Source organism: Pezoporus wallicus, unplaced genomic scaffold (genome assembly GCF_028554395.1).
Source record: "Pezoporus wallicus isolate ANWC-B61680 ecotype Strahan unplaced genomic scaffold, APGP_CSIRO_Pwel_v1 contig_7178, whole genome shotgun sequence".
NCBI lineage: Eukaryota > Metazoa > Chordata > Aves > Psittaciformes > Psittacidae > Pezoporus > Pezoporus wallicus.
Genome location: NW_026636884.1, coordinates 772,821 through 789,007, shown reverse-complemented (window position 1 = coordinate 789,007; position 16,187 = coordinate 772,821). Strand labels below are relative to the sequence as shown.

General features: G+C 39.2%; 1 protein-coding gene across 8 annotated transcripts in view; it reads right to left on the bottom strand.

Annotated features, from left to right (window-relative positions):
• Nucleotides 1-16,187, bottom strand: part of WDFY3 (WD repeat and FYVE domain containing 3) — a 171,175-nt gene that overhangs the window by 119,918 nt on the left and 35,070 nt on the right. For 3 of the 8 annotated variants that reach the window (XM_057402032.1, XM_057402030.1, XM_057402029.1), the window contains one exon: nt 15,148-15,242. The exons of 1 other annotated variant lie outside the window; for it this stretch is intronic. The gene's annotated coding sequence lies outside the window, so the exon portion shown is untranslated. Of the gene's footprint in view, nt 1-8,601; nt 8,623-15,147; nt 15,243-16,187 lie in introns of those variants that run through there. 4 more of the 8 variants (XM_057402027.1, XM_057402026.1, XM_057402028.1 and 1 more) reach the window with 2 other exon arrangements.

Below are 16,187 nucleotides of genomic sequence, written 5' to 3'. Positions count from 1 at the left end.
TTCTGTTTGCTTGCGTTGTATTCATTAGAGAACAACTGAGATCCTTCTCCCTGTCAGCTTGTTATCTTCAATGTAGACACCAGGTACACAAAGGAAGCACTTCGACAGCAACTCCAAAATCCTCATGAGTAGTATTGTGGAAGAAGCAAGGACAGAAGCTGGTTCTCAGGAGAGAAGGCCTTCCCTGCCTCATGTCCCCTCTTCCAGCATGTACAGCCCTGTGCAGCCACGTGCTCTTTATTACATAGCCACTATATGAGTTACTTCCCCCAGCAGGTCCAAGCAGGCACATTGCTCTGAAGAAACCTTTGAGTTGGACAGTCTAACTGTTGAATCTTTGGCTTTTTTAAGCTGAGTTAGAAGTTATTTTGCAATAAGCAAGTGGAAGCTCTATAATGCTGCTGCACAGTTACAGGTACATAGGTACATGGTTTATCAAGAGGGCTGAAGCAGTTTGACCCACTGCACCCATCTTCTGCCACCTGAGCTAAAAAGGTGAATTAATGGCAGTTGCATATCATCCTGCTCTGACTGGACCAAAACAAAGACACTTAATGAGTAGATTTCAAACATGCACAAATACAGCAACAATAAAAATAGTGCTCTTACAAAACACATTGCTGTTTTCTCCTAGTGGTAGAAGCAGAAAAGTCTCCACGTGAAGAGAAATAAAGCAGGCAGTATAAGAACAGCATGAGCATCCTTACTTAAGCCCCTTCATTTTCTTCCACTGGATGTCAGATGGCTGTACATTTTCCCGTGAGCATAAGCAAGGCTGACCCATTTGAGAAGCTCTCATACAAACCCATTCATCAAATTCTTCACTTTCCTGTTCTATTTATATGGGAATCCTACAAGGTGAACCCATGAGATCCTTGAGAAGTTTCATTGGAGTTAGTGCAAGAGGTAACTTCTACCCTTTAAAATATTTTAAAGAGCTTCCTTCTGTTGGTGGCAGCAGCTGGACAAATGATCATAAATTACATTACATAAAATACCAACAACTTACAAAGGTCAAAGACAGACACTGAAAGAAAAACACACACACACATAACCATTAACACAAGTTAGGATATGATAATGTACGGGTAACACTACCAAAGCTATCAAAACATTTGTGAAGGAAAAACAAGTAGACAGAAGCTGCATGAGGCACACTCATTTTCACAATAGCTATTATAGGTCCAAGCTGTGCATCTAGTTCCAAAAGTGTGTTATTTAAGTAAGCAGCTAGGTAATTATCTGCTTTGTAATTAGTCACAAGTGTTTCTCCAGGCACTATACTAGTATTACGTCAGCACCTTAGCTGTGAAACAGGAATGAGTATTATTTCTTTGCAGATTATAAAGGGATACCAGTGCACACCTCCACCCCAGCTATCTCAGGAAAAAGAAATTTAAGATAATCCTTGTTGCTACAGTAAAATCACAGAAGTCCATTATGATCAGTAAAATCCACACCTGTTATTTCTCTCCACACTACATTTGTTATTTCCTGATTATAAGATTCCCTACCCATGTAATTAATAGCATCATTCAAAAGATTATCATCAATATGCACTATTAAAAAGGACATTTTCTGTCCTTCAAAAGAAACAATGAAGAGCTGTTACAGGCTAGATAAGCATTCATTTGTCCTTAGAACAGAACTAGAATAATAAATTCTTTTTGTAGGCAAAAACATCAGCAGGGGGGGAAATGAGGAACACAACTACTTCCTCCAGTTCCCCACCACCAAACAAAAACCAGCTACTTACACACAAAGAAATCATACACAGTTGTTGAAAAGGAAGCTATCAGCTCTCCCTGATGGACTGAACTAGCACATACTCATTTGGGGAATATCACCTGATCCCTGTAAAACAGGACCTGGAACAAAATCAGCATGCCAACTCAGTATTAAAAGTGCCTATTCCTGTACTAAATTTTCCTCTTACTAAAGAGCTGGTCGTCTAGTTAAAACAGGAACTATTCATTGAGAAATCCTCCCAACAGGAAAACACCATCAGCTCTTATTCTAATTTTTGTATTGCGTAGTATTCTTAAGGGAGGTGCGCAGGCAAAGATGTGTGGGGCTGCACTATTAGTTTAGACTCATGGCTTTTCTGTGTGCTCATTTGTTTTTTCCTTTGCACTGAAATATTTTAAAACTTATCTCAAGGAGCCTCATGTTATCACCTGAAATCTTACCCTTCCCTTGTTTAGAAGAATGTAAGTGCACAGACCAACCTAATGAAATACTGGTTTGTTTCTACAGGGTTAAATACATGCTTACAGATGTGTCTCAGCTCACAGGTAGTGTCCAAACCAGAGTTCAATGCAGTTATTTTTTGCTTTAATTCTTCATAAAAAAAGTAAAATAAATGAATAAATAAAAAAATCTTGTTATCCTCATTCAGGACTTTTTTCCTATTCTCTGAACTCAAATCAGATGAGTATTTAAAGATGCAGTTCCTTTGTTACTTGCAACATTAGAAATGCTATCCTCACGCTCAGTCTGACCTTAATGCCTTGACACTGATGCAAAAAAAAATCTTAATACTTCAACAAATATGAAGAACTTGAGTAACTGGTTAGTAAGAAAGATACAGATATAAAACACAGACTATCAGTCTTCTTTCTAGGTCCATTTCCCACAAATTATTCATGATAATGACACATAAAAGCAAGTGCCGATAGAGTAGATTTCCTGTGGTTTGTACCCTCTTGAAGGTTAATGTTTTATATTCAGTGAGAAAGAAGGACAACAATTAAATAATAGTGATACTTTTGACCTACGCTGCAGGGATGGAGGAAAGCTGTCTCACTGAAAAATAATGATGAAAGTATTTCCTATTTAGTACTGGCTTAAATGAACTTCAGTTATATCAAGGTTTTGCACTTCATTTTGTTCAAATAAGAAAATTAAGTACTGCTTTTTACTTCTGCATATAGCTTATTTTTTTACTGACATACGAGTTTATAACTTCATGTCTATAAGATAATCCTACCATTGAATTTTCTAATAACCAAAAATCTTATTTTCCAAAATTACTTCCACTACTTTAATACAGTATTTCCAAGCCACAAGCATTTCTTCCACCACTTCTGCAACAAAGCCTGTAAAACAAACTAATAAATCCTACCACAGCTGAAAACATATAGTACTTCTGCAAACCACAGTTCAAGTTGCATCAATTTTCTTTGCTTCTATTTCCGTACACAAAAAACACAGACAACTAAGACCTCAAGTACAGACCCACCATCCATTATGCCCTTGTGACTGAAGAGTCTACTTCAACTTCATTTTTTAGTGCAATAGCACAGAACAGTTACCTAGCATGAAGGACTACCAATGCACGTGTGGAGGCAAAATACGTGATTAAATAATTTTTCATAGATATTTAGGGATTGTGCTTAAAATTCCTAACTTTATCAAACAGGAAGGAGCTACAAATCAGTTCTACAAAGAGGGAAAACAAGACATCACATGAGGAAGCAAGCACATGTGCTGCCTTTTCCTACCAGGAACAAAACTGTCCACATAGCATCTAGAATGTGATTTTTGGCTGGATGCTGATAAAAATCCTTCCCCTCATCTTTATTTAGCACACATTAGGATCTGTCACTAGCACAGATACAATTATCAATACTGCTTTTCTTTAGGGGAGCCTTGAACAAGACTTAAGGACTTCCATTCTTCAACTCAGTAACAAACTGATAATTAAGCTTAAGAATTACAAATGTCCACAAAGCAAACTGCCAGAAAGCTCATACATAGGCTACTTAGACTGACCACCCACATTCATTTAAGATTTCTGCCTTTACATTTTTTATTCTACATCTTTTTCAACTAAAAGGAAAAACGAATTCTCATTTCATCTTGAACTACCTACCGCATACAAGAACCGAAAGGTAATTCTGCTTATGTAAGCACTTGAATGGACACATCCACCACTTGTTTAAAAGTGGCTTTTGAAAAAGGTCAGGGAAATTTCACGAGTAATTTTCACATTTCAGAGGACAAACAGCATGTAACAAATACTGCAAAACAGGTGCAGAAAACCTCATCTTTGTGGTACCTATAGCAATACAGACCTATAACCATATAGGTCATTCATTTCTTCACAAAACAGGAAACCCCTAAGGCTACCCGAAATCCACGTTTAACTGCTGGGTTCTACACACCTTCATCTGTGAATTTCAATACGTCTTTAATCACTTTGCATATAAACACAGATCACATCTCCAAAAACCAGTTCGAACTTGCTAGCCATGAAGGAAGTCTGAAATTCCATACCTCAAACTGTTTGCTCGCTGGCATCCCCTTAGGTTAGAATAAAACAGAAAAATATAATATTTATGCCAGACGAAAGTTTTCAATTATTTGTGCAAGGCAAAACACACTGACGTTGCAGGGCTGAGGACCAAACGAAACCACTCAAGTGTAAAAGAGCCTTTCTGGTTTAGGAGATGAGGAATGGTCTCTCCAGAAAAAAAAAAAAAAAAAATCTTACCATGTTTCATTAACTCTAATCATCGGTTACAGTAAAGATCAAAGTAGTGGCTCTCTACAGGTATTATGTTAGAAAGCAGAGACCTGCATTAGCACGTTCAGGTGGTTCGTTCATAGACATCCAGGCTCCAAGGAACTATTTGTTCATGCTTGTGCAATCATACCACTGTGACATTTTTTCCACTCCTTTGACCTGTTTCAGTGTGGTCTCAGGTTGGCAATCTAGCCCTGGCTGCAACAAAGCCGGAACTAGTTCTGGGTATACAACTCCTCCTCTCTCTTTCAAGGAGTGCAAGGACGCTGTTTACCAGAGAAATGTGGCAACTGAGGAGACAAAAATGCGTGCCATGCAAAAACCCTGACAGGCAGAAGGAAAATCCAAGTTAGCTGGAGAACAGACACAAAAAGATAACGACAAAAATAGGAGAAATTTATCTCTGCTGACATGCACTTTTGATAGAGTCGTTTATAAAAAAACTGTGCCTAGTAAATTAACAAGTGTCAGACTGAGAGAATAAAAGTTCTGGTTTTCAATGTTCTTAGTTTGCACACATTATAAACAAAGCAGATGGCTTTCGGAAATTTAGATTTATCAGATTAACGTTAATCTGGAGTTTTGTAACTAGACACTCTTGCAGGTGTGAATGCTAGCTGGCAAAACAACAGAAAAGCCAACTCAAATTATCCTGCAAGCAGCTTCAGTAGTGCCATTATATACTCCGCATATTGGAGGAAAGCAAGTACTGAAACAGCATTCTGATTTTGAACACACACGGGAAGAACCAAAACATCTCAGAAACATTTGCACCTCGTCAAAAGCATCTGAAATGGAGAAACTGATTGCTTATTCGGAATTATAAACTAATCTAGGCAGTGTCAGGAAAAGTTTCCTGAACAATATAAAGATAAGCAACAACTGGTTAAAAAAAAAAAAAAAAAAAAGAACAAACCAGAACAGGTTATTTGCCTCCTCAATAATTTTGGAGAGCAAATTCTAATTAACAAGCCCTTGCTATGTTCCATGGCAAAATATCTTCAGCATCTTTGAATGCCACTCTTCTGGTTTGTTTTTGTTTTCAAAAGACTTGAATAAACCGATTTGCATTAATTGGACAAACAGAATGCCAGTTACAGCCCGGTGGGAATAGAGCAGAACTGAAATTTTACTTTCCCAACCTGAACTGCATGGCAATGACTAAACCATGCCACTCAAAAGAGGAAAATAAAAGGAAATGCTGCTAAGAGGCCCCGAAGAAAAAAGGCAGGGGGGAAGGAGGGGGGAGAAGGCAGGGACAAAATAGCAAACAAACAGAAAAGCAACATAATCTGGAGAGATAAGGATGTGCTTGGCTGACATGTAGATACAACACAGAAAAAAAACCACTGTTTTAGAGCGTGGCTCTTGCAATAGCAGTACACAAGCAAAGTAAAAACCCCTTCCTATTAAAGTTATTGTACCAGAATCAAGAATGAAACAACCAGCCGTTATTAGGCACGGGGAAGAGTGCTTTGGTCTGCTTGCCTTTGCAAGTCATGAGCCTTGCAGGAGTGAAGATGGGGAAATAAACCTGTGAACCTGGAACAGGCTGCCAGACCTAAGGACTAAGGCCACACATCAAGCACAGTAGTAATGACAAGAGAGTCTAAACACCTCTCTGATATTCACCTAAAAAAGCCACCAGATCTTTTTTAAATGGAACGTGGTATTACACAAGGTAGGTCCCCGTTTGTGGTGGTGGCAGCGGTTCTTCTTCTGAACAGCAATCTAAAGCATGAACTTCCTCCATTCATGTAAACCAGCTATTTATATACCCAAAAGAGTAACCACTCTTCTGCCTTTAAAAGATTTACATATGAAAGAGCACTGAGTAGAAGACCGTTACCTCTGAAATCTGTCTCCATAGAGCTGCCCTTGTTTCTAACAACCTGGATAAGAAAAAACAACAAAACGATCCTACCAGCAAACGCTTGGCTGATGTAATAAAATCCCCCTCTCTGCTACCATCGAGTCTGAAAGAGTGCAACAGAAACAGCAGTGCATCAGCATTAAAAGAAGCATTAAAACCTGGGCACAAATGCCTGTTTATTTCTGAAGCAATAGGAAGTAAATGAGGGTGAATGCTCATACCGTCTTAAGTTACATGTTCCTAGTTGTTCCTAAGTGCAGAACAAAACGAAACAGCCCAAGACCGTATAATTAGCAATTCAGACTATAGATGTATGGAAAAGCAATAGAAACGTTTGCATACACATCACCATTGCGTTTTAGATAATAACAGATTTCTTCCAACTACTGCATTATGCCACTGCGGGTATGCACCCAACAGGAAGCTGCTGAACTTGACCATCCCCTACACATGCCCAGGCAAAGGCCTCTCAATAAACACCATGGGGAAACCGGGCACCGTGGACAATAGCATTTAACTGACTGCTCTTGAACTGACTTTTCTTAGAAGGGTTCCCCTACATTGAAACTAGTATGGTCTAAAGACATGCACTGAGCTCCAAGCTCCCCTGGAACCAAGTCCTGCACACCATACAGCACAGAATTATAGAACTGCTTAGGTTGGAAAATGTATTTCAGATCAGAGTCCAATCATAAACTTAGCACTGCCAAGTCCACCACTAAACCATGTCCCCAGGTGCCACATCTACACATCTTTTAAATACCTCCAGGGATGGTGACTCCACCAGCTCTCTGGGGAGCCTGTTCCAATATTTGTAACTCTTTCAGAGAAGAAATTTTTCCTAATATCCAGTTTAAACCTCCGGGTGCAACTTGATGCCATTTCCTCTTCTCCTATCATTTGTTACTTCACAGAAAAGACCAACATACATCTTGCTACAACCTCCTTTCAAGTAGTTGTAGAGAGCAGTAAGGTTTCTGCTGAGCCTCATTTTCTCCAGGCTAAAAGAAATCCCAGTTCCCTCCGCTGCTCCTCACAAGACTTCTGCTCTAGACCCTTCGTCAGGGTTCACTTCGCTAGACACACTGCCACTGGGAAAATCAGTAAAGATTCCTATGTTTTATGTAATTAAGCAAATATTGTAATGATGGGGGAAAGGCACTGTCTTTCCTCCTAGCTTTCCCTCTCTTCTGCTCCTCTTCATCTGCCCCTTCTCTGTTGGGTGGCAGAAGACCCTTTGGGGACGATAGTCACAAATTGCAGGTAAAAACAACTCAACCCTTTTCATTCTTCAAACACCCACATTGTACCCTGAGGACTTCAGGCAGAACTAGATTTCACCTTAGGCTCCCAGCCCTGCTTTTGGAAACAGCCTTCCCTAATTGTACATGGAGACTCTTCTGAGGAGCCTTTCATGGAATGAAGAGTAAAGACAAAATAGCCGATTGTGAATCCTTCCTTACAGGAAACAGCTCCAGGTCCCCACTAACATGCAAGAGACTGCTGCTCCCAGATGAGTGAATAGTGTCTGCTTGGCAATAATGCCAAAATGAAAGTTATTTTTCACAGTGAATGCTTTCTTGACAGAAATCTATATAGTAAACTGCAAGATTAAATAGGGCAGCTAGAAAACTGGAAAAAGTGATCTCTTATTCAAAATTAAAAAATGAAGCCTAGAGCACTCAGAGACAGGAAAGTTACTATTTTAATATGATGGGTTCTTCTCCAACTTTGTTACATTTCCAAAAACACTGTCTAATGTAAGTTGACTACAAGCTGGCTTCACAGCAGAACTTCCACACTTGAGAACACACTTGGATTAGCTCTATTTTGAAAACTATGCACATGACAAACTAAAATAAATTATTTTCCTCCTTAGGTGGAACGACAAATGTAATTACCTGTTATTCACTTATTTCTGTACAGCCAACATCCTAAACACAGAAAATTATGCACAGTAATATTACTTACATTATTCAACATACCACTATATTTTGACTAAATCTCAGCTTGTAGTTTAGTTCAGTTTCTCTTTACAACAGCAAGTACAACTACTGAAGAGTCCGATGACAAAAAGTACACCTTCACAGAAGCTAGTCATGTAATTAAATGTTAGTCTAGAAAGAGCAATAGAAAGAAATAGAAATGCTAGTCTAGAAAGAAATACAAATAGCTTGTATTCATTTAGGTCTCATCCTACCTTGAATTCTTTAAGTTCAGTACAAGCATCTTGGCTTTCAAATCCTCTCCTTGTAAAATGTCACTAATAGGAGACGGCAAGTTCCTCTGCCTACAAGCCACTGCCAGCCCATCATTAGTAAACATCCTTCCAGCAGTCAGGCGGACCTCCAGAGCTTCGCACTGCCATCCTCCGTGCCAGCGGTACCAGCACCCGGGATGGTTTGATTGTGGAGCACAGCTGGTCCCTCCCAGAGAGCTCGGGGATGCGGGAAGGGGAGGAACTGCATAGCTGAAGGGAAGGGATTCCTCCTCCTGCCTTACAATGCCCAGGCCACAGTAACCAATACAGCTTCTTTACAAAAACAGATCAAATTCACGGGAGCAGCAGAACAAGACAAAAAAAAGTATGCTCAACTCAAAAGATTCAAAGGTCTGCACACAGGCACTGCAGTCACTGTGAAAGAGAATGGTGTATCACAGCTTACAAATGTATGTGTAAGATGACATTTTTCTGCTTTTCTCATCTCATAGAAAAGTAAATCTGTTTAAATTTTGGTTACAATAGAACTAATTATTCTGGAAAAATAAAAGGAATACAAGAGACACTTCTTACCAGAATTTAGATCAGATGCAATGTGGGTTTTCTTAACTTTGGATTTCTGCTTTTTTTCCTCCTTTTTTTTTCTTTAACAAAGTTTGCTCTTCTAGCTTACAATGATATTTTCATGCACAGCACCATAGAGTCTAGAACAGCTGATTCAGACCAATACTGCCAGGTTTTTTGTTTCATTTTACCAACAACAACAACTACTACTATTCAGAAGTGGTAGGATTTCCCAAGGACATCCATTATCAGTAACTGTGGTTAGCTGTATGTTATGTCTCACCACTACACTAGCCTATTTCTACAATAATAACCAAAGGTACATAAAATAAATTGGGATTGAAGCTGCAGCTCTCTGAAAAAACTTCTCCCTGTGCCACAGAAAGATGCTCAAATGGCTACAGTGGTCACTGCTTTTTAACTAAATATATCCCAGAAAAGAGCCCAAATACCCACATCATAAAAGTACAACTACCAAATCAGAGTTTATTCCCATTCTGCCCTTGGATTCATCTACACGTACAGACAATGCACACACTAAAGAAATATCCTTCCTTGCTGGAGGAAAACCCAACACCAAGAAGAAAAAAAAAAAAAACCAACCAAGTCAGTAGCAGTATATCAACTGTGCTGCAATGTCATTTACAGCTACAGAAATTACTTACTAGTTATTTATTACAAGACTTGGCTTCTGCAGTGCACCTGTGAAAGTGCAGAGACTCACTTGGAGATCCTGCACAGTGCTTGGCCATTTCTGGACGCCAAGGACCTGGGGACAGAACTGATTCCCCACAACTGAGAAGGCATGACTTTCAACTCTTACAACTTTCCCTAGTTTTGTGTCCCTTTTAAGCTCTGACACTAAGCAGTGCACAGAATGAGTATAACTACGCTTTTTAATTTTTAAGACAAAGAGGGTGCAATAAACAAAGTGAAACCCAGCAACGTGTTTCCAAAAATACATGCAAAACTTAGGTAAATAAAGCTCAATGCTAGGATTTAATTACGACAGTAGTACTACAGAAAAAGGCTTCTTCTGTCATACATCCATATATTCCTTTACATTTTTACCATATATTCCTTTCTTTAATTTGATTTACTTCTCTGTCAGAATTTGCAGGTGTTACCTCAAGTACACATCAACTTGTTTGATAATAGCTATTATTTGACCAAAGAAAGGATGATCTAAAAGCTGACTAATTTACACAGAGCTCAGAGGGGTAGCAATATTAAGGTACATGAAGTAAAGGGATTTAATTCAAGCAAGTGCTGTTATGTGTTACACAAAATGCACACGAACAGACACACACATTCCCACAACCCATTTGGATAACAACAGGCTTTAGCGTACGAGTGTATCATACTGAAAAGCGACCGCACAGTCACAGTGCCAACTCCACTCTTGCTACTGAGCTCAAGAGACTCCACCGTTCAAAAGAGTGACCAGTTCAACTCTTAAATTGCACAGAGCAACAAAGTTAATTTATTGGCAAAGATGCACTTTGGTGTCAGGTACAGGGCCTTTCATAGTAGCTGTACATTCCTTATTAGAGGGAATATTTATGCAAGGCCTCCATATTAGAAGAATAAGTAGAAGACGTAGTAAGATATCAATCTCTACCTTAGGAAAAAGTTTCATCATCCTGAACCATGAAGCAAAGCATAGTAGCCTCTTGCTAGTACTTCTCTCATGCGGGTATTACAGGGGTGACTTTTGTCTTTTTTTTAAGGTCACTTTTTAGCAATACTAAAGCACAAGCAGTGTTTCTAACAAACCCTTGCTGCAATACAGCCAGATGGCAACTCCTCCATTTCTGCACTTACAGAAATTGCTGCACATCAGCTTCATCTTCCAGCACTTTGAACTGTTATTCCTGTATCCACAGGAACATGGCTTTGAAATTTCTCCCAGGCAGTTTTTCAAAGCTATAATCACCAAGAGAAAGCTCCAAAACGAGGTTTTACTGTGCCTCCAGTTTGTTTGAATTGATGAGACCTACAGTCTTTCCAAGAGACTGCCTACAGGTTGCCTTTCACAGACTATCACTTATCAGTAGTAGTTCTTCCAGTACCCTCTATCTGAGACATAAGATGGTGCAGAAAACATTCACAACATTCTTGCTATTCAAATTACACCACAGGTGCACCAGGTCTCTGCTGCTGAGATGTACCTTTTAGCAACGTAATTTGTACGTTTGCTACAAAAACATTTGCTAGGATACCAAAGAGTGACAGCCATACTCGAAGAAATCAGGAAAACAGCAGTAAGGATTTCAGACCCAGAGAGCAGCATCTCCACAGAATTAACCTCAACAGAGATATTATTTTCCCTTGCTATGTTTCATATCCATAAGAGACTATGGCATCACCAGTAGACAGGAACACATCAAAAGGAGTTCCAAGAGCTATCCTATCATCAGCAATATTTATTGACTTAGTGTAAAATATTACTGCTTACTTCTAAAGGAACCATCACATTAATCTTTCATGATAACCTGACAACTATGGGAAGTGCATTGTGTATGCAAAAGCACAGCACGCAAACATCCCTTTCTATCACAGGGAGCTTAAAACAAAGCAGTATGTCAGACTTCTCTAGCATTATCCCAGATGATGATTATTTCCACATTTCATATCTTATTTTACAAAAGCTCTTAAAAAATATGGCCCCTCCTCCATAGTTATATATTTTCTTTCTGTGTCAAGCTACATAAACAAACATTAGGGCAAATCCTGCATGGAAAAAGGCTTGAGGTGCTATGGGAAAGCACTGGTAACTCCTCCAGCAACCTAGCAAAAAAAGATACAAAAGTTATTTTTTTCCTCATGTATGTCTTCAACAAGCCAAACAATAATCCACATCACAAACACCTCAAGCACTGCTTCCCCTCACCCATCCCTCCTTCCTGAACCTTGAACAGCCACTCAGACAATAGCATATATGCACACAGAAATGCAAAAAGAGAAGAGAGGCCGCAAGAGCAGCCTGCTTTCAGAGTCCAGATAAGCCACTTTAGCTGCATTACAGAGATAAAACAGAGGGAAGCACTTCTGGTGCTAGGTGCCTAACTGAATCTGTTATGCCACCAGTGGAAAGGTGGAGAGGTGGCACTTGCTAGATGCCTGCAAGAGCAGCTGCCTATTCCACAGAGCCTAACCTTCTGCTCCCCTCCAGCACAAGACGTATAACCTGGGACTTTCCAAGAGTGTTGCTTCCCTTGCAAATGTTTATTTCAGTGGTGCCCCAAGATCTCAAATCCAGATACATCATTTTTTAAGGTAACAACCACTTCCATTCAAGTACTAGGTTTCAGTGTTGTGATTTTACTAAAGCATAGAAAAGTACCACAAACAAAAGAGAGTGTTGGAAGAGGCCATCTAACTCAATAATCTCAACATAGGATATATACACTCAACTACTGTGGTATAATGAATAAACATTGGGTGAGTCAGCTCGAATGAACACAAACACAGCCACTTAGCTTATCCCAATTACAAAGTCAAACACCTTAATATAAACCCCTTGTGGTGCACATACTGTCTACTCCCAAACTGACATCACCTACACATTTTGTAGGTAGACTCCACTCCACCATCTAAACCACCAATGCTGTTATTGACAAATCCAGGTACAGCAAGCTAGTAAAAGAAGCTTACGTCAAATGCCTTTCCAAGCGATCCTGAATCCCTGTTAACTGCTTCACCAAACCATTTTTAATAAATTTCACTCCTGCAGCAAGTGATTTAAGTAAGATCCCATTAAATATATATATCTCACTATATGTATTACATTCAAAAGAATATACTTTAAAACTTTATACGCTTCAAGTTGTATCACTTCTATTCCTTCCCTCCCTTATGCAATAATCCAATTCATCTGTCAAGGAAACAAACTAATCAGCTTGACATAATTTTTTCCCTGGAAAATTCATCTTTGTTGGGTGTCTTCCCTTACCTCATTTTCTTCTGTGTGTTTATGAACTGGATCACTACTTTCACTGTTATCCATGTAGCTGGAGGTAAGTCATGCCACAGATGGAGAAAAACTTATCGTGGCCCCATGGACAGCCCAACCAAATCAAACATAGCAAGCTCACGTCTGAAAGGTATATAACCACAGCAGCACTAAACCCAAGCTAATAAGCTCTGCCAGTTCTTGCATGTCCTCAGAACTGGAAGAACAGGATGCACAGAGTGCCAAGGAAGTATTTCCTATGGAAATATCTGAACAGCAGGTCATGATACTAATAAGGCAGTCTTCACAGATTCACAAAACAGTCTGCATTCAACAGTCTGCTTGAAACTAACCACTTGTACACTAAGTCAAGAGGGAGACTAACAAGAGAGGAGATTATCCTTTCATCTTTTTTTTTATTCTCCATAAAGTAGAATATATTAAAAAAAAACCAAAACACACTAAACACAATAGGCTGAAGGGAACAAGGTATTGTCTATTTGAGGAGGAAGGGGGAGAGAAAGAGTATTTCTGCCAGAGCCTCTTGTGGACAATTTTTTTCTTTTTTTTTCCCCATTAATGAATAAAATGTTGGAGACTAAAGAAGCAGCACAGCGCTACAATGAAAGCACTGGTGCTGGAATGCAGATTTCATATGGAAGGATATGCTTTGGGAAGACTTTGTCTTTCTGTGTGCTTTTGTTCAATTAAAAATGATACCTCCCCTTGAAGATTTTACAACTCTCAGTTTTATATCAGATAAGATAAAAAGATGGTGAGAACATATTAATAACTAAAGCTCTCCATAAGAAATGGCATCACTTACATGAAAAGCTGTTATGCTATACACACTTCAGAGAGCAATGCCCACTAGCATTGCCTCGTACTAATGGGTCTTTTTCCACTGGATCACCTCTTCACTTTCTGTGTCTGTAATGTCCTGCAGCACTTTTTCCACTGTGTTTCTTTTTCCCCCTTTTTGCTCCAAAAAAGTCTATATGTTAGAAGGTTTCATAGAAAAGCTTGGACATTACTCTTTCATAGCCACACCACATGTATCTATGCTTTTAAAGTAATCTACCACTGACTAAATATTCTTTACAGTAAGCAGACAGATTTTAGATTAACTCAACTGCTCCTACGGAAATTCTCTTCTTTGCTTAAGAGCACTTCAACATTCCTACCTCCTCCTCTCCCCCAAACCCTTCACATCAAATTTTACTTGCTACATTCATTTTTCATCAGTGAAACAAAGCACTACTGAATTTGATAATTATAAAAGGTTTTTTACTTCATTAGTTAAGAACTCTATTGCGTGATAAATCCACTTAATCCTCTTCAGGATTTTTTACTAAAAATGTGAAAGTAAACTAGATTGACTATTCTACTTGCAAGAGGCTTCCTCTTGCAGGCCATAATATTTGTAGCAGGACTATACAGCTATGGCGGAAAAACACCGCAAGCAGTGTACCCAGACTGTACATAATCCAAAGAAACTAGGAGATAAAACCAAAATACAAGTTACTCGAGGCAAAAGTAGAGATAACATCACCTTTGTGCAAACGGACTTCTAACCCACCTGTCATTCTACTGAAGAGCAGGGGTATTCTACTCTCAAAGTAAAAATGAGAGACTTGAAAAACTTGAAAAATAATCATGCATTATGATCTCATGTATTATGATCAGTCTCACCTTTTTTTTTTTTTTTAAGTTATCAATTAAAACCTCCAAGCTTAATGCAGCTTGACTGTGTGCACGAATCACAACACACAGCTTTCTGTGACCACCCAGCTATGTATTTCTACAGCATCTACACAGGTAAACAAGACCCTAGATTTTGTTTGGGTAGAGCAATTTGAAACTGAATGTGTTCTAGTAGTGCCTGAATTAACTCTCTTTCTATGACAAGCAAATGAACTGCTTTACACAGAATTTATTGAAAAGTGTGCCAATTACATTTCAAAAGGCAATTTCTACAAAAGCTCTTAAACATCCACTTCACCAACCTCTACAGCATTCCTGGGATCAGGGCAAACAGCTTCAAGAGAACAGGGCCCATTCCTTTCCGAGGTTTCTCTTCAACACCAAAATTGTTCTTTCACTAAGTAAAGGAAAAGGGAAAAATATTAGAATACAAATGTGACAATAAAATCAGAGCTTTGCCATTTTGAAATACAAGAGAGACAAGAGAGTCATTCATATGAAAACTGGACTTTCACAAACCTAAGAAATCTTTTAAATAGCTCCTGGAAAAGGAGCTGTAGCAAACTGGAAATTGATATTAGAAATAGAAGTTATCTTTCCAATTAAATCATACTTACTGAGAGCACAGGAACCGCTAAAAGAGTTACTATGAAGTGCAAACCCAGTAATTAATGCACTGACAGCTTGTGATCACCAAGAGCATCCCTCCAAGAAACTAGGTGATTTCTCATCATTACAGCAGGGGAATAAGAACCAAGCTCCATTGACCCTAATGCAGCTTAGCAACTGTGAAGCTACTGAACATGCCCAGCTTTCCCTTGGCCTCTCCCCTAGGGTTTTTTTTCTTTTTTCTTCAGAGTTATAAAATGCTGATCTTAGAATTTGCAAGTGGACACACACAAGCCAACAAGGGGCACCGAGTCTAAGCTCACTTCAGCACAACTCCGTGAATCCATCACAACAAGATTCTCCAGCTAGCCCAAGAGAGATGGCAGGTAATAGGACCAGCACTGTTGAACCTGGCAAACAACTAGGTACCTTGGTGAAATGCTGCACCTTGGTTAATTAGCCATGAGATAGCACAATATTATTTTACTTCTGATTCCCAGTCAGTCCCATTCAGCGCAAGTAGTTCAGGTGTTCCTACATTGCAGTGCACTACACAGTACAGGCATGCCTAAAGCAACTGGGAAAAATTTACAATACCATTCACATTGCTTGTTGGTTTATTATTTTGTACATCAAAGGAGCTGAGAAGATTGGGGGGGGGGGGGGGGAAATCAACAGAGGTCAATAAAAGGAGCACAATTTCAGGTTCCCGAAAAGGGCTTTGTGAGAGAGA